A 19,629-nucleotide genomic window follows, 5' to 3' on the forward strand; every position below is an offset into this window, starting at 1 on the left:
TCCTTCCCTCCCTCCCTCCCTCCTTCCTTCCCTCCTTCCTTCCCTCCCTCCTTCCTTCCTTCCTTCCTTCCTTCCTTCCTTCCTTCCTTCCTTCCTTCCTTCCTTCCTTCCTTCCTTCCTTCCTTCCGTGGCTCTCAAATATCCGATGTTCATGTCTTGCGGCTCTCAAACATCTGACCTTTATTCTGTGTTGCTCTTTTGTTAAGCAACTCTGGCCACCCCTGGAGTAGACAATACTGACCTTGGTGGACCCAAGCACTGATTCAGTGTAAGGGAGCTTTGTGTTTGTGTCTTCTGGTGCAATTTTGTTCTCAAATCCTGTATTTACTTCATCAGTATATGGGATAAGGCACTTTCTCAACTGTGCTGCATAATGCAGCCTATTTATTTTGTCCTGTTTGCTCTGGTGGCTCTATCTGCGCCACCTTCATCACTTTCGGGGTGTGGATCCCCCAGTGGGGTGGGCTCCCGACTCCCTCCGCCGGCTGTTTCTGATAGCCCTGCGCCCCCTCTTTCATTTGATATGTGTCCCGTGCGGCCCGCTGAAGCAGCCTGTCGGTCACTTCCGGGTTCCTGTCCTGCATCTCGACCTGTGTTATTAGTGACAGGCTGCTTCGGCGTTCCGCTGCGCCGGCCCCCTGGGTCCCACAACGATGGGACCGATGCCACAGGGACGGGCTCGAAACACTCTATAACCCCTCAAAAGAACAGCAGTCTAGCTCGCTTCCCCCAAGCCCTGCCTCCATAAGCCTCAAGGGGGCTCATTTTGCGGCATCTCCCGGCGGGAGGGTGGCACCCGCACGGGACACATATCAAATGAAAGAGGGGGCGCAGGGCTATCAGAAACAGCCGGCGGAGGGAGTCGGGAGACCACCCCACTGGGGGATCCACACCCCGAAAGTGATGAAGGTGGCGCAGATAGAGCCAACAGAGCAAACAGGACAAAATAAATAGGCTGCATTATGCAGCACAGTCTCACTGGAATCTCTCTGGAATCTGACTGGCTTCTCAGCGTGGAACCCGTTCTCTCTAGTCTTCTCACTTTGAAAAAAGTAAAAAAAGAGTTTTATTTAACTTTATTTCCCCCTTTCCCTCTCTATAAATAATCTTGGTGTTTCCGGCGGTGATATTTGGGGGATTTTTGGGGACGTCACAGTAAGTGCTGTGAAGTCACTTCCTGTTTCCGGCGGTGGCATTTGGGGGAAATGATGTCATTTGGGGGAAATGATGTCACAGGAAGTGATGCCACTTTCTGCTTCCGGCAGGTGGCGCGGGGGGAATGATGTTACAGGAAGTGATGTCACTTCCTGCTTCCGGCGGTGGCACGACATCACCGGAAGCGACGTCACCGGAAGTGCCATCACTTCCTGTTTCCGGTGGCGCGTGCGCACACACATTCCTTCCCCCCTCAAGGTGTCCCTGGCTGGCCTGCAGATATTATGGCCACCCTAAGGTTGAGGTTTAGATCCTCTGTACTGAAGTTAAATCACGTATGGAAGCAGCCTTAATCTGTGACAAAGTAAACCAGAAGTAGCAGGCCATGTGTTTTGCTGGTTTTCCCTTCTGTTTTCAACTGAAGATTTAAAGAAACGAATGTAAGATTAGTGATTTCTTTGTAACCGTTCGCTATGCATAATGTGTGTTATAAATGTTTAAAAATTGCTCGTGTCAGAAATGTAGAAGCTGAACAAGAGCAGTTCAGAAGCGTTTATTGATACAGACTGAACACTTTCCCTGAAATAACTGACTTGCACCTCTGAGAAACTCTCAGTCACAGTAGAGTTTTGCTAAAGGGCAACAAAAGGAATCGTCAAACATTAGCAGAACTAGGCAAGTGAAATGACTGGAGTTCTCAGCAGTAGGGAGGGAAAGGATGGAAGCATTACCTGCCATTCTTTTTAAGACCAGATATTGATTTAAAAGGCTGTTTCTATTCCTGAAAAAAAATATTGGCATGTCAGTTCTTCAGCTGGGAAGTGCACCTTCTGACCTCACTGGTTACACCTCTTCCCTACAATGATAAAATAATACGGAAGGGACCTCCAGGGTCATCTAGTCCAATCCCCCACACAATGCAGGAAATTCACAAATACGTACTCCTAAATTCACAGGATCCACATTGCTGTAAGATGACCATCTGGCCTCTGTTTAAAAACCTCCAAGGAAGAAGGGCCCACCACCTCCTCAGGGAATCCTGTTCCACTGAGGAACCACTCTAACTGTCAGGAAGTTCTTCCTAATGTTGAGCTGGAAACTTTTCTGATTTAATTTCAACCCATTGGTTCTGGTCCTACCTTTTGGGGCAACAGAAAACAATTCCAAACCATCCTCTATATGACAGCCCTTCAAGTGCTTGAATATAGCATCTCAGCCACCTCCTCTGCAGGCTAAAGATATCCAACTGCTTCAACCTTTCCTCACAGGACTTGGTCTCCAGACCCCTCACCATCTTCATCGCTCTCCTCTGGTTCCAGCTGCCTATTAGCTTTTGGATTATAGCCCAGTTTTTAGCCAATTAATTGCTTCAGAGTTTTTCCTTCCTGGGAGGAGGGCTAGCCAGTTCCCTCTTATGATTTGTCCCCTGTTATGGTTTTGATCTCTGGGATTTTGGACTTAATTGTTCTGTTTTCTTATTTCTTGCATTTAAGAAAAATGTAAGCAAAGAAAAATGTAAGAATGTAAACATAGAGCTCAGGTCAGGTGAACATATTTCTCCCATCTTCACTTGCATTTCAGTAATTTTGCACCAGTCATATGCTAGTCACAATGCTGGTCTTCTTCAGCAGTTTAACATTCAGCATACAAGGCAGGGCTAGAAAAGACAGTGTGAGAATAGAAAAGGAGAATAGCACAGCTGGGAGGCTGTGACAGTAAAGGTAATCGTGTTCAGAAAGAGTTGGTTTTTATACCCCTCTTTTCTCTAACCTAAAGAGTCTCAAAGTGGCTTACAATCACATTCCCTCCCTTGTGAAGTAGGTAGGGCAGAGAGAGTTCTGAGAGAAACTGATTGACCCAAGGTCACCCAGCAGACTTCATGTGGAGGAGGAGTGGGGAATCAAACCCGGTTCTCCAGATTTGAGTATGCCACTCTTAGCCTCGTGGTGGCTCTAAGAAAGAGAAAGTCTGGGAATTCTTCAGCAGGAGGTTCAGAGGGAAAAATAATTGCCTTGACCAAAATAAAAGCAGGGTTGGGTGGAGGACTAGTCACAGCCACGTTTAACTTTAAAAGGGGTAAATACACTGAGATGAGGAGGCATGTGAGGAGGAAACTGAAAGGAAAGGTACATACGGTCAAAACCCTTGGGGAAGCTTGGACGCTATTTAAAACTATAATCCTAGAAGCTCAGATAAAATACATACCACAAGTTAGGAAAGGCACAAACAGGCATAAGAAAAGGCCTGCGTGGTTAACAAACAAAGTAATGGAAGCTGTAAAAGGTAAGAAGGACTCCTTTAAGCGGTGGAAAACCAGTCCAAGTGAGATTAGTAAAAGGGAACACAGGCTGTGGCAAATCAAATGCAAGACTGTGATCAGGCAGGCAAAAGGGGACTATGAGGAGCATATTGCAAAAAACATAAAGACCAACAATAAAAATTTCTTCAAATATATTAGAAGTAGGAAACCAGCCAGGGAGGCAGTGGGGCCCTTGGATGACCATGGGGTAAAAGGATTACTGAAGGAGGATAGGGAAATGGCTGAGAAGCTAAATGAATTTTTTGTCTCCGTCTTCACTGTGGAAGACGAAAACTTTTTGCCCGCCCCAGAACCACTAATTTTGGAAGGGGTGTTGAAAGACCTGAGTCAGATTGAGGTGACAAAAGAGGAGGTCCTACAACTGATAGACAAATTAAAAACTAATAAGTCACCGGGTCCGGATGGCATACATCCGAGAGTTCTGAAAGAACTCAAAGTTGAACTTGTGGATCTTCTAACAAAAATCTGTAATCTTTCATTGAAATCTGCCTCCGTTCCTGAGGACTGGAAGGTAGCAAATGTCATCCCCATCTTTAAAAAGGGTTCCAGAGGAGATCCGGGAAATTACAGGCCAGTCAGTCTGACTTCAATACCGGGAAAGTTGGTAGAAACCATTATCAAGGACAGAATGAGTAGGCACATTGATGAACACGGGTTATTGAGGAAGACTCAGCATGGGTTCTGCAAGGGAAGATCTTGCCTCACTAACCTGTTACATTTCTTTGAGGGGGTGAACAAACATGTGGACAAAGGCAACCCGATAGATGTTGTTTACCTTGACTTCCAGAAAGCTTTTGATAAAGTTCCTCATCAAAGGCTCCTTAGAAAACTTGAGAGTCATGGAGTAAAAGGACAGGTCCTCTTGTGGATCAAAAACTGGCTTAGTAATAGGAAGCAGAGAGTCAGTATAAATGGGCAGTCTTCGCAGTGGAGGACGGTAAGCAGTGGGGTGCCGCAGGGCTCGGTACTGGGTCCCATGCTCTTTAACTTGTTCATAAATGATTTAGAGTTGGGAGTGAGCAGTGAAGTGGCCAAGTTTGCGGATGACACTAAATTGTTCAGGGTGGTGAGAACCAGAGAGGATTGTGAGGAACTCCAAAGGGATCTGTTGAGGCTGGGTGAGTGGGCGTCAACATGGCAGATGCGGTTCAATGTGGCCAAGTGCAAAGTAATGCACATTGGGGCCAAGAATCCCAGCTACAAATACAAGTTGATGGGGTGTGAACTGGCAGAGACTGACCAAGAGAGAGATCTTGGGGTCGTGGTAGATAACTCACTGAAAATGTCAAGACAGTGTGCGTCTGCAATAAAAAAGGCCAACGCCATGCTGGGAATTATTAGGAAGGGAATTGAAAACAAATCAGCCAGTATCATAATGCCCCGGTATAAATCGATGGTGCGGTCTCATTTGGAGTACTGTGTGCAGTTCTGGTCGCCGCACCTCAAAAAGGATATTATAGCATTGGAGAAAGTCCAGAGAAGGGCAACAAGAATGATTAAAGGGCTGGAGCACTTTCCCTATGAAGAAAGGTTGAAACGCTTGGGACTCTTTAGCTTGGAGAAACGTTGGCTGCGGGGTGACATGATAGAGGTTTACAAGATAATGCATGGGATGGAGAAAGTAGAGAAAGAAGTACTTTTCTCCCTTTCTCGCAATACAAGAACTCGTGGGCATTCGATGAAATTGCTGAGCAGAAAGGTTAAAACGGATAAAAGGAAGTACTTCTTCACCCAAAGGGTGATTAACATGTGGAATTCACTGCCACAGGAGGTGGTGGCGGCCACAAGTATAGCCACCTTCAAGAGGGGTTTAGATAAAAATATGGAGCACAGGTCCATCAGTGGCTATTAGCCACAGTGTATGTGTGTATATAAAATTTTTTGCCACTGTGTGACACAGAGTGTTGGACTTGATGGGCCGTTGGCCTGATCCAACATGGCTTCTCTTATGTTCTTATGTAGTCCAGACATGCTGCCTTGGCATTTGCATGTATGCAGAGAACAGGTTGTGGGGTGACTCCCCCACAGCCACCAAACAAAACCCTACTCCTGCCTTGCTGCTGCCTGACTTTGTGCTCCATTGCAGTCAGGCATTCTGCCTGAAGCAGAAGCTCTTCCATGGCAGCCTGCTGTGCATTGGAGGCTGCTGTAAGCAAAAGTGGAGTGAAACAGAACTTGGGGTCCAGGGAGATGTGTGGAAAGGCTTCTCTCTGTGAGAACAACAATAGGAGAAACAGGGTTCTGTTCTCACTTTGCACTGGAGATGTGAAGGCCCGGAAAGAAAATGGAAAAATTCAGAAAAAACCCATTTTTTCCTGATTCCTTTGTTTTTCCCTGAAAAATAGGAAAACTTGAAAAAAAGAAAAGAAATTGATTATGGAACGTTTTATTTTAACATGATGAATAAAATATTTTAAGACAAGGTGTTCAAATATTTTCCAAATTATTTCTAAATAAATATATATGGTATCAGATTATTCTAATTTCTGTGCGCTGAGGACAAGCAAGTTCTAGGCCATGCCCATTCACTTAAACTTAGTCCTACACTCCCTTCTATACACTTCACCCCTCTTCAGTTCTTTTTATAAGAATGAGTTTTTTATTTTTATTTAATACTGTGGAGAGGAAATATGATTGTTACTTCTGGATTTTTAAAAATTGTTTTGTGGAGGTTTGTTTTGTCTGTTCCACATAAAAAGTAAATTCTGTTTGTAATAATTGTTTGGAGGCACTACATTTTTTATGTGCTAGTTGTGATAATTTCATGCCAAGTAAAATTGTCCATAGTCATATTTTATGTTCCTAAAGTAACAGAATGGCTTTCAATCTGGAAAAGAAAAAAGAAGTGCTAATGTAGCAATTTTTTTCAATTTTTCCTAAAATTCCTGTTTTTTTTCTAAAAAATTTTTTTTTCAAAATTTCTGGAAATTTGGAAAAAAATCTGGAAATTTTTTTTTTCAAAATTTCTGGAAATTTTACATCTCTACTCTGCACACAACATAGAGGTAGGGGGTACGGGATTGCACTCATAAGTCATTGTATGGCACAGGAGGTCAGTGAAGAAGCATGTGGAAAAATGGCAGCGTCTAGGAGGTGAAATTGGGCAGAATGGAGAGGAAAGGGAGGTGAGCCATGAGATGGGGAAGGGTCACTTGGATATCTGTCTTCCACTGGCATTTAACTGCTTTGAATCAATGTTGGATTATACATACCAATGAGAATTACATTCAAAAACATTTCTTCTAGGTCCAGGGATTTCCAGAAGCCTGTGAGCACTTCCAGTCTTACACAAAAAGTTGCTGAATTTTCTCAGAAGACGGCTGCTCTAAAAGTGACACTGAAGAATATCAAAGGTGGGAATTTCAGGAGGTTCCCTGTACTGTTGAAAGTGTAGGGGTTAGATGATGGACTTTGAAGCAACCAGCCAATGAATTGAGTATGTACCATTTTTCAATAGCTTTGTTAACAGATAAAGTATACAGGGTTCTAGCCCTATATAATAAAAGGGGATCTTTATTCAGATACTCTGGGAAGAACACCCTCAGGGAGAAAAACACCAGACTTAGGTTCTGAAATATATTGGAAATTTATTTTAAATCCTAGTTACTGCAGCATTTTAACAAGAGTACATGATTACATAGACTCATGGGTGTGTGTGATTACATGACTCATGGTTAAATGGCTCCTTAGTTACATGGTTATAATATTTCCTATTCCCTTAGCCTATTACGTTTAGTAAAAGCAAAGCCATTATAAAGATAGCAAAGAGCATTTCATTCTCACCTTCCCTATGGCTTTTGGTCTATACAGAAGTACGTGGAGGGGTCTTGCTTCTTAGGAGGCTTCTCCTAAACTCACTGTTAACTAGTTAACTAACTAACCAACCACGCCTTCCTTGGTAAGCCCACTTATACCTTTTCCACTATCCACCTTTTCCCTTTCTGTCCAACCAGAATTCAGGAAACCTTCCCCCCCCCTTTGATCTATTCAATCAGAACCCAGAAAGTACCCCTTTCCTTCTATCCAATTAGAACCCAAGAAGTCAACCTCCATCATCTTTTGGCTAGAAAGCCGAAAACCCTGTTACATAAGAAAACCACTTGTTATTGCAAATACTAATTAGTACCAGATAGGCCACTGAACCTGAACTGAACCAAAAGGGCAAAACCCATCTGGGACCAACAACTCAGGAAAACCTGAGAATCCCATTTGGACAAACTCTTCCCATGAAAGTCTGAGAACCCTATCTCACCCATTCTTAACCAATACCTTGATACATATATTATAATAAAGCATAATATCATACTGTATCATAAAGTTGCCTTCCGTAATGAGTAATAGGCTTGTTGTTTCCAACTCCAAATGTCCTGGGTCAAAATGTTCTGAGAAGATGTTCTGAAATGATGCTCTGGGACCGTTAACTTTGTTTACAGCATTTTTGTACAACCACACAGCATACCAAGATACTGAGACTTTGCCACACATCCGGCCAGCCGCTAATCAGTACCAAATGTTCCCAGAAAAGTTCATTCGGCCATCTCTAGCCATCTCTTTTACTTAAAGAAATTACAGGGCCTTCAGCCCTTCAATACAGACAGTCATAGTATAGCAACATCATATATAAAAATCCAACAGCTTGATGTTACAGCCACACTTACTCTGAGAACACCCCAAAGTTGTGTGAGATCTTTTTCTCAGTCTGTATTTAGATGCACAAGAGCCCCGCGGCGCCGAGTGATAAAGCTGCAGTACTGCAGTCAGAGCCCTCTGCTCATGACCTGAGTTTGATCCCAGCGGAAGTTGGGTTCAGGTAGCCAGCCTGAGGTTGACTCAGCCTTCCATCCTTCCGAGGTCGGTAAAATGAGTACCCAGCTTGCTGGAGGGAAAGTGTAGATGACTGGGGAAGGCAAACTATCCCGTAAAAAAAAAAGTCTGCTGTGAAAACGTTGTGAAAGCAACGTCACCCCAGAGTTGAAAGCGACTGGTGCTTGCACAGGGGACTACCTTTACCTTTATTTAATGCACAGTTAGATAAATTTTGACATAGATCAGGTATATCAAACAGGTAGATCGCGATCTACCAGTAGATCGCAGAGGGGTCAGAGGTATATCATCAGCCCCACTTGGTCTCATGGTTTGCTGGACAAGTGTTTGGGGTTTTTTGATGATTGTTTGGTGTGGTGGTATTTGATTATTGGTGCCAGTATGATGAATTCTTATTTTTACTTTAGAACTGCATGTGTGGTTTTGGCATCATCCAGAGGTCTTCAGTTCCTGTTGATCTTTAATACTTTGGGACAGTGACAGTTTTGGATCAGATTCAGCCAGTGTTAACTTGCCACCCCAGTATAACAAAGATGAGTGTTCCAAGAAAAAGCAAAACCAACCACTTTCATGATGAATGGGAAATGGACTACTTTTTCATCATGGTGAAAGACAAAGTGTTGCTGTCTACTTTGTAACACCGCTACACCCAAGGATTTGGGTAAATCCTTGCCCAAAAAGGGTAATCTGGAGCGTCATTATAAGGCTTTGCATAGCAATAAGTTTGATGCTGATTTTCCACCCAAAAGTTAAATTCATAAACTGACGCTCAAATAACTTAAATCTAAATTGGCTGCACAGGAACAGTTGATGGCGAAGTCAAGGTCACATTTGGTCAATGCAACCATGGCATCCTTCAAGGTCAGTAACCTGATCGCAAAGAAATGCAAGGTCAGTAACCTGATCGCAAAAGGAGAAATTGTAAAAGATTGTTTTCTTGAAGCAGCAGACAATCTTTTTGAAGGATTTAAGAATAAGAAAAAGATCGTAGCTGCTGTTCAAGATGTACAATTGTCAAGAAACACTGTCGTGTAGCGAATAGAAAAGACGTGTGGAGACACAACTGAACAATTGTTGGAGATGTTTCAGTTTGTGTTGCTTTCTCCATACCATACCAAACCTTTAATGGCATAATAGATTCAGATAAAAATACACAGAATATAAAAATTTAAACATTGGAGATAAAATCAAAATAAAACCGAGCTTACAGATACATTCAAACATGGTCAGAATTAAATTTAAGGATGTCAGCCAGAAATTTTGCCACAGCCTCACTAACCACCCCCTCAGTATCACTCAATAAATAATAACAGGGTGGCAGAATAGACAAATCTGGAGAAAAAGAAAGCTTGCCAAATAAATCTTTACGGAGGTTATGGTAAAAAGAACAATCAAGCAATATATGCTGGATTGAGTCAGGGGTATTCGCTCCACAGGAGCAAAGTCTGTCGGCTAAAGGGACTCGCTGATATCTCCCTTGTAAAACTTTGGAGGGAAACGCGTTTAGTCTGGCCAACATAAATGCCCTGCGATGACTTGTAGTGGTTAGGTCTGATAGATAATTGGGCATTTTGCCACAAAAAGCATAAAGACCTAAGGAAGCTGGAGAGCAAGTATAAGGGAGAGTTGGCCGTAATTTCGTTTCCTCCAATTCCCACAGTCTCAGTTTAATACATCTGAAGATATATGACTCTTCAGAGGTAGAAAAATCATCTACCTCTAACCCCAATTGATTGAGTTTAGACAGAAGCAGTGCTGTCCAGGACGAAATATATGGGTCTCTTTTCATACAATCAAGGAGGCTGTTGGGATCTGTTCTAAAATGAATTTTGAGCCAGAATTTAAACACTGCAATCCAGGCTTTTGTCTCCACCAAAGACTGACCCACTTCAGAGCAGAGAGCAAAGTAGGACACACATTTTGGCAAACCAAGAATTTGTCTAAAGAATGAGGCTTGAATGCCCTCCACTTTCCTGGTAAAAGCTGAGATCCATATAGGGATACCATAGAGGATTTGGGCAAGCGTTTTGGCTTTGAATACTTTAATAGCTGCTGGAACTAATTGGTTGCCCCTTGCAAAGAAAAACTGTTTAATTTGAGCAGCTGAACACTTAGCCAAGTTGATGGTGTTGTTACGATGTGAAACCCAGCTTAACTTGTGGTTAAAAGTGATCCCCAAGTATTTAAAATTTTTTGTTTGCTCGATTGTTGAATTGCCAATAAACCATCTCTGTGGGCCCCAGCAATTTGAAAAGACAACTACTTTAGATTTGGCATAATTGATAGAGAGTGAATTACAATTACAGTAGTCATAAAAGGCGTTCAAATACCTTTGCAGGCCCACTCTTGTACAAGAGAGGATGGTAGTGTCATCGGCATAAAGTAATAAGGGGACCGCTCGGCCTGCAAGTTTAGGCGGATGACCATTGATAGGGGTCAAAAATTGTGCCAGGTCAGTTAAAAATAAATTAAAAAGATGTGGGGCCAGCACACAACCTTGTTTTACCCCCTTTAACACTGGGATTTTACTAGTCAAGTCACCGCTAGAAGAAAATTTCACTTGGCAAAAGGTATTAGAATGAAGTTTCCTCAAGAGAAACAGCAAACGAGGGTCCATTCCCAGGTAACCTAGCTTGATCCATAGTTGGGCTCTATCTATTGAATCAAAAGCACCCTTCAAATCGATGAAGGCAGCATATAATTTTTTTGACCCGGTATGCATATATTTTTCAGCAAGGAAGGCCAGAGTGCAGCAGTGATCCATAGCAGATTTGCCTTTGGAGAAGCCAATCTGTTCAGGACCTATGATGTTGCCTAGGCGCATCCAGTCAGTTAATCGGAGTTCTAAATGTTTTGCATACAATTTGCCCACTATAGATAATAAACTAATGGGGCGGAAGTTTTCTGGTGTTGCTTTCTCACTCCAACTGGATGAATCTACAGGCATAAGAGACATAGCCCAGTTACTAGTCTTTATCCGGATGGTTTTTGAAGACTTCAGTGTTAAAGAAGAACTACTTAGAATGATTTCTTTAAAAGGGAGAACTACCGGTCAGGAAATATTCAACTCTTTCCATTCTTTTGTGACAAAGTGTAATCTTCCATTGCATAAACTTGTTTCTGTCACTACTGATGGAGCAAGAGCAATGACAGGTGAGGTTAACAGTTTCATAGGCCTCTGTAGACAGCATGACGACTTTCCAGATTTCCTTTCTTACCACTTCATCATTCACCAGAAAGTTTTGGCAAGCAAGAGACTCAATACAAAGACTGTCATGGACATCACTTTCAAAATTGTAAATTCAGTTCGTGGAAGATCACTTCAAAGACGGCTTTTCAATCTTACTCTTGATGAAGGGGCAGCAAAAATCATTTTGCACACAGATGTAAGGTGGCCAAGTAGGCACAAATTTCTGCAAAGATTTTGTAATTTGCTGAATGAAATAAAGATTTTTGAAGGAGAGGGGAGATGACAAAGCAGAGTTGGAAGATGAGGAGTGGTTATGTGATCTGGCATCTCTCGCTGACTTTACAGGCGAACTAAGTGATATGAACAGTGAACTACAAGGTAAAAACAAATGCATTGGCAAGATGATGAGTACAGTTTCATACTATAAGCAAATTTGAGCTAATGATGACTGACCTTGCAAACAACACTTTTGATAATTTTCCTAATATGCAGGACCATCTAGGACAATACCCAAATTTTGTTTTTCAGAACGAGAAGTATGTGACAGAAATCTGCTCTGTTATCCAAGAATTCGAAAAAAGATTCTGTGACTTCCAAAGAATTGAAAAAGTTGTGGAGTACTTGTCATTCCCATTCAAAGCAGATATGGACATTAAGGAAACTGCAGCTGCTATCAGTAAAAATTACTCATTGAACAAGGCATCTCTTGAAAACCAAATAGTAACCCTTAAAAATGACATTTTCTCAAGACCCGTGCTGAGTAAGAATCGTTTTGGAAGCTAGTGCCTAGAGACAAATTTCCCAGCTTGAGAAGATGCGGTAAAGCTGTACACTCCTGTTTTGGCTCAACTTATTTGTGTGAATCTGCATGTTCCCATCTGAAAATGACAAAGAGTACACAGCGTTCCAACATGACAGATGAACATCTCCAGAATTCCCTGAGACTGGCCCTCATGTAATATTCACCCAACTTCAAAAAGCTGGTGGATAAAATGCAGGCTCAGACGTCTCACTAATTAGCAAGAGTCAAGTTTTAAAGATTGCGCAAGATCAGCCTGGATCAATACTTGACCTACATTTAACACAAATTACTCAATAAAAGTTAAAGAACGTTATTAAGACAGTTAAAGAAAGTTATAACAATAAAAATTTAAGAAAAACTGTTCACAGTTCTTTCTGGATCTTTGTCTCTGTTTTGTTTTTGCTTATTTTGCTTACCAGTAAATGACAGAAGGTGCATTGTAAATGGGGGGGGGGGGGGGGGGGGCGGTGGAACCCAACTTTGGTGGGTTAAAATCTAATTTGAAACTAATTTGAAACTTAATTTTCATAGCGGTAGATCACCAGCACTTGCATCTGGAAAAAATAGATCACGACCTTTTCGAAGTTGGACATGCCTGACATAGATAAAAGGTGCTAAATCTCAAATTTTTTTCCTCTCCAGAAACATTCACACCTCAGCTGAAGAAAAATGAAAGGCAACAGATGTAAGTTTTATAATGAATATAATAGAGTTTCCTGGCATAGAATCAACTCCCAAGAGAATCTTTGGAAAACTGGCATATTCAAGTCTACACCATCATACATTAAAAAGATTCACAGCACTATGAATGCATTTTGAGCTCTTGTCTTGCTTCCATATAACAAGGCTTCTCTGTGGAAGTCATATAGCTGCTGCGTTTTCTCTACACTTCACTTGATAGTCCATACCGCCCCCCACCACCACCAGAGGACTTTTTCAGTCTACCCTCCCCCCATTGGTAATTGACATAATCCCATAGCATTAATTTAACGCAAGAATTTTAAGCTACAGTTGTATATCAGTTACCAAATATAAGTTACATATTGCTGTAGCCTAACACACTGGGACTTCTCTACGTGTTACCATGTAGATTTACATAATACTTTGTGAACAGCTCTACAGAAGGAAAAAACCCTAAAGGCTTTTTCTTTTCTGATTTTTACAGGAAAGCGTTCAAGCCGTTTCCTGTGATCGAGGTTGACTCGGAAGGAATTATTACAATTGATGTGACTGGAATTGATCTGGATGCACTTGATACATATAATTCATGTGATGGATTTGATGCATATGATGAGCCATATGATGAGCCATATGATTTCTAAGATGATCAGAAAGACAGAATGTGCAAAACAAAAATGTTCGGGAGGGTATTTTTACAATTGGATTAGAGCACCAGTATAATCTTCTTGGGAGATTGCTTCAATAAGGGATGTTATTGTAGTCTATGGTATTGATTTTTGTACATATCTCCTTTGGTACTACAGTGTCTTACATTTTTAACTCCCTTTAGTTCATGTTATGCTTTAGACAATTGTTGGGGGGGGGGGGGCGTTGCCCTTTGACCAGGTTTTGTTTCCAGTTCTGTTGTCTTAGTACTACTGTACTCAGTGTCAATCCTAAGATGTGTGGTGCCCTAGGTAGGCCTGCCGCCACCTGCCCCCCTCCTCCATGACGCTACCTCCCTCTGCAGCACCACCCTGTGGCACAGTGCCCCTCTGCCCTCACAGTAAGGGAGGAGAGATGGAGGTAGGGAAGGTGGGAGTAGAGTGGGGAAGCTGACACGATAGCAATAAAAGGCAGTGTGAGAGTGAGAAAGGCGGCAGGAGAGCAAGAAAGCTGGCACAAGAGAGGGGAAGCTGGCATGAGATCAGGGAAGGTGGCAGGAGAGCAAGAAAGCCAACATGAGAGTGAGAAAACCAGCATGAGAGCAGGGAATGCCTCTGCAAGTCATGTGGGGGTCACCCAATTCAGTGTCCCCCAGGGCCAGCACCCTAGGCAAATGCCTTCTTTGCCTAGTGGAAGGGCCAGCCCTGACTATTGTTTTAGGATTCTTTACTGTCTGCTGGAATTATCTGTTCATACTTTGTAATCCACCTTAATTCTCAGTGAAAAAGGCTATAAGGGAATTTGATAATAATACAATGAACATCTTCCCATCCAGAGGACTTGTTGAAGGATGTGGACTATGTTCTTCCTGGAAAGACGATACCAAAATCAGATCTGAGAAAGAATTTAGTGAGGAAGAAGAAAGCCTGGAAAGTGGACAAGTAGAAGATGGTGTCATTTGGCTATCCCACAAAATAACACTGCGGATGGCCAAAAAACAGAGATGAAAGAAGGTGGCCCCAAACCCACAGAAAGGGGATGAATAAAAGCGGTTTCCATATGTACAAACCCTTCAGTCTTTCCATAGGCAGATATAGCAGAAAAATAATGAGGTCTGCACAGAATTTCTGGTATGAAGCGAGGTATTTTATTCTGGTACCAGAGCAGATCCCAGTTCAGGCAGCATGGCCCAACAGAACTGAGATTCCTTTCTCTGCATACACAGAGTTTTCTAGCAAGCAAGCTTATCGGATTTCAAAGATCCCTCCTTCGCAGAGTTCTCCCCAGTAACATTCCATGACATCATTCCCTTACTTCTCTATTACAGCAAGACGCCTCTAAGAGGCCGTTTCTCTTATCTAGCTAACCAGCTTCAGGCACACACCCGCTCAGGCAGGAGTTAGTGCTCCATCAGATAATTACATCAGACGTTTTAATTTGGAGGCAAAACATGCTCTTATTCATTATATTCATTATTATAGGGGTATTAATTAATTATTCAGAGGTTCCGCCTTCACAGGCAGTGTGAAGAAGAAGACAAGATAACAACTACGTAGGTGCCAAAGGAATCCTGGATAATTCTCACTTAGGACATTCTGATCTCAGGAAACCGGTTAGAATGAGCCCTTATCTCTCATCTTGTCTCTAAGGCGATAAACTTCACATTGTTCTGTTAATTTCTACCCTTTAGATGTGGTGTGCATGTGTGAAAGACCCTCTTGTGCGAGGATCTTTTAACTCCCTAATCTGTATTTTTTTTCAGAATCTCAGAGAGACTTAACAATCTTCTTTATCTTCTTCCCCCACAACAGACAGGTGGGGCTGACAGCTCTTACAGAAGCTGCCCTTTCAAGGACTGCTCTGTGATAGCTATGGCTGACCCAAGGCCATTCCAGCAGCTGCAAGTGGAGGAGTGGGCAATCGAACCCGGTTCTCCCAGATAAGAGTCTGCGCACTTAACCGCTACAACAAACTGGCTCTGCAGACAACTTGCTGTCAGCTTACTGCAATTGCCTCTTAAAAACTGACATTTGAAACTAGTTCAATAGAACAAAGTTTGAGACCAGCATGACTCCCCACCTGAACTAGTTGAAATTACTCTGCTGGATGTTTTAAATTGTTTGTTGATGGTGGTATTCCAGAACCAAAAAAGGACCAGATGGTAGTGACTAGAAGCCAAAAGAGACGTTTCAATCAGATGCTTTTGTAGTAATCTAACATTGCTACCTAACATTGTTAAATTACAGTTATTCATTACAATTAAAAGATAATGTTGCTCGGGAAGATGGACCAGATCAGCCCCCCTCCAACTATGTGTTGAAGATGGTTCCATGAAAAAAGCCCACAGGGAAAAGGCTCACAGAAAAAAACCCCACGGTCATAAATGCTAACAGGAGAAAAGCCTACATGGAAAATGCCTACATGGAAAAATGCCATGTAAAGCACCATAGATATTTATAATTGTGGATAGCTATTCACCTCCATTTATGAGAATGAACAGGTATTACTTATATTTTATGTTGTTTTATGATTAAAATATGTCATATTCACATGCAACAATTTGTGTTGTGATTGTATCAAGTATAATTAAATAATAATTTTGCTAAGTTATTTGTATATTTGATGGGCTGCAGAGAGACCTGGCTTCCCATGGCTGGTGTGTGGGAGTAGGTGAGGTAGGCAGCAGCCTGGGATGCCACCTTACCTATGGGGCACCGATAGGCGTCCCCTTCCCCCCACCCAGCTGCTCTCGGCTTCCTGGGATTCAGAACCAGGAAACAGAGCGGTTGGATGGCATGTCAGCAAAGCTCTTGTCTGAGCCAGCTTGCCTTGCAAGGAAAGCCGGACTCAGAGGAGAATGTGTCCTGCCCAGTTGCTCTCATTTTGAAAGCGAGCTGACGAGTAGAGCAAGGAAAGCCAAGCTCAGAGGAGAAGAGTGCACCTGGCTCCACCCGACTGTTCTCACCTTCAGGCAAGAGCAGCCGACCGGAGTGCCTTCTTCTCGAAGCTTAGCTTCCCTGAATGTACTAGGCCTCACCCACTCTCACCTTCAAGGTAAGGACAGCTGAGCAAGATGTGTTCTCTGAGCTCAGGTTCCCTTGCAAGGGAAGCTGAGCTCAGAGGAGAACACCTGTGAGTGTGCTCTCAGAGGCAGTCTGGAACTGTCCTAAGAAGGGCAGTCTCAGATTGCTTCTGAAAGCCCGGGTGTGGCTAGCCCGGAGCCCTCTCAGCTCTCTCCTGCCATGCTTTTGTGCCTGCCCTCCCCACAGATGGGGATGGGGTAGGTGCCAGCCTGGGGTGTTCGAGGCCCAAGCGCCGGGTCTGGGCTTGCCACAAACTAACACAACCTTCCCACAAACTAACACAGTCTGCTTGCCAGAAACTAACGTGGCCTGCTTGTGCATTAGCCAGTTCGTTTGTGGCAAGCCCAGGCCCGGCAGGGCCGGGTGCGTTCTCCATCAGGAAATCTGAGCTTGAAGAAGAAGGTGGTGCCCCACTTGGCTGCTCTCGCCTGAAGGCAAGAGTGGCCAGGCAGAACCTGGCACATTCTTCTCCTCTGAGCTTGGCCTTCGCCTGCAAGGGAAGCTGAGCTTGGAGAAGTAGAATGCGCACCATTCATCTGTTCTCACTTTCAAGGTGAGGGCAGCCGGGAGGAGTGCGTTCTCTTCCAGGTGGGGCATGTTCTCCTTCCTCTGTGACCTGGGAAGGTGAGAGCAGTGGGGAGAGGGGACGCATCAGTGCCCTGTAGGTGAGGTGACACCCCAGGTTGCCACCTACCTCACCTCTCCCACACACCAGCCATGGGCAAGCCATGGGTTTTTGTAGTGTAGTGGTTATCACATTCGCCTAACACACGAAAGGTCCCTGGTTCAAAACCGGGCAGAAACAGCTATGGTTTTTCATTTAGGGGAGGGATGGTTGCTTAGTGGTAGAGCATCTGCTTGGTAAACGGAAGGTCCCAGGTTCAATCCCTGACTTCTCCAAAAAAAGATCCATGCAAATAGAAGTGAAAAACCTCAGCTTGAGACCCTAGAGAGCCACTGCCAGTGTGAGTAGACAATACTGACTTTGATGGACCAAGGGTCTGATTCATATGTTCATATGCATCCCATCACATATACAGATAACTTAGCAAAATTATTATTTAATTATACTTGATAAAATCACAACCCCAAATTGTTGCATGTGAATATGACATATTTTAATCCTAAAACAACATAAAATATAGGTAATACCTATTCATTCTCATAAATGGAGGTGAATGGTTATCCACAATTATAAACATCTATGGTGCTTTACATGGTATTTTTCCATGTGGGCTTTTTTCTGTGTGGCTTTTTCCATGTGGGCATTTTCTTTGTGGGCTTTTTTCCTGTGAGCATTTGTGATCATGGGTTTTTTCTGTGAACTTTTTTCTTGTGGGCTTTTTCCGGTTGCCATTGAAGTCACCCATAGGAGAATCCATAGATAAAAGTGGGCCCAGCATGGTTCTGAAGCAAACTAATGCCTCTAAAGAGCAGGCTTGCTTAAAGCAATTGGCACAAGTTATGAGACCACCAAGGAAGTCCAGGGCTGCTGTGCAGAGGCAGGCAATGCCAAACCACATCTTGAAAGTCTCTTGCCTTGAAAGCCCCATGAGGGGTGGTTATAAATCAGCTGTGCCTTGACAGTACCTTCTACCACAATCAAGCCATCTAAGAAGACATAGTATGGGCTGCCATGATGACAGGGATTAAGGCAATGGTTGCAGCTTTTATTTTTATTATCTTACATTTAAAATATTTTATTGAGTTTTAAACAAAGGTTGGGAAGGGAAAAGGAAAAGAAAGAAGCCCGTTATTATATTTCTGCATATTTCATGTACAGATATATCAGCAAAGCCCATATCTCAAATAAAAAGCAAGCCAGTAACTGTAAGTCATAACACAATTTTACCTATGATATATAATATTTTAAGACAAGTATAAATCAATCAAAATAATTAGTTTCTTTCTACTAGTATTACATGTAAGAAACAGGATTACATCTATGTATCAAACCATATAAAAAAAAGGATTCCAAAGGTTTTTTATCTCATGTACTGTTATCTTTCAAGAAAGATGAAAGTATATCCATTTCAGCTGTTTCTAGTATTTTTTCAGTCAGTTCTTGTTTATTTGGCATTTCTGGATGTTTCCATTTCTTTGCAATTAAAATCCTTGCTGCAGAGATGATATGTGCCATCAAATGTCTTATTTCCTTTGGATAATCTTTTGAAAAAATGTTCAATAAGAATACTTCCAATTTAAATTGAATTTGTGTTTTCAATATCTTTTGCAATAATTCATGGACAATTTTCCAATATTTTTTCACAGCCTCACAGGACCACCATACATGATAAAATGTTCCCTTCCGATAATTACATTTCCAACACTTATTAGCAGGGCTTTTTTGGTAGAAAAGGCCCAGCAAGAACTCATTTGCATATAAGGCCACACCCCTGATTTCACTATTGTTTCACACGGGTTTTTTGTAGAAAAAGCCCAACAGAAACTCATTTGCATATTAGGCCACACCTGACACCATGCCAGCCGGAACTGCGTTCCTGTGCGTTCCAGCTCAAAAAAAAAAGTCCTGCTTATTAGATACATTAGTATAAATCTTGGCTAGTTTCTCAGTTGTCATATACCATCTATAAAACATTGTATACAGATTTTCTTTAAAATTAACTTCCATAATTCTTCCCAAACATCCAAATCAATATAATGACCTATATTCTGAGCCCATTTAATCATACAATCCTTTACAATTTCATCTTGTATCTTCATTTGCAACAATAAAGTATATTTTCTTAATCGATTTCTCGTTTGGGCCATGTATTATCGAACTCACTTTGGTTGTTAGAAAAACCCACAAATTTATCTTTAGCATATCTAGAATCATATATATATATATATATGTGTGTGTGTGTGTGTGTGTGTGTGTGTGTGTGTATGTATGTATGTATTTTTTACTGTTGTACATCATTCTGAA

At 42.3% G+C, this 19,629-nt stretch overlaps 1 non-coding gene across 1 annotated transcript; it reads left to right on the forward strand.

The window, feature by feature from the left end:
* The first annotated feature begins 17,432 nt into the window (after positions 1–17,432).
* On the forward strand, positions 17,433–17,505 carry TRNAV-AAC (transfer RNA valine (anticodon AAC)). The gene has a single exon. It is a non-coding gene; the product is annotated as a tRNA-Val (tRNA).
* Positions 17,506–19,629: the final 2,124 nt, after the last annotated feature.

Source organism: Heteronotia binoei, chromosome 5, assembly GCF_032191835.1.
Source record: "Heteronotia binoei isolate CCM8104 ecotype False Entrance Well chromosome 5, APGP_CSIRO_Hbin_v1, whole genome shotgun sequence".
Classification (NCBI taxonomy): domain Eukaryota; kingdom Metazoa; phylum Chordata; class Lepidosauria; order Squamata; family Gekkonidae; genus Heteronotia; species Heteronotia binoei.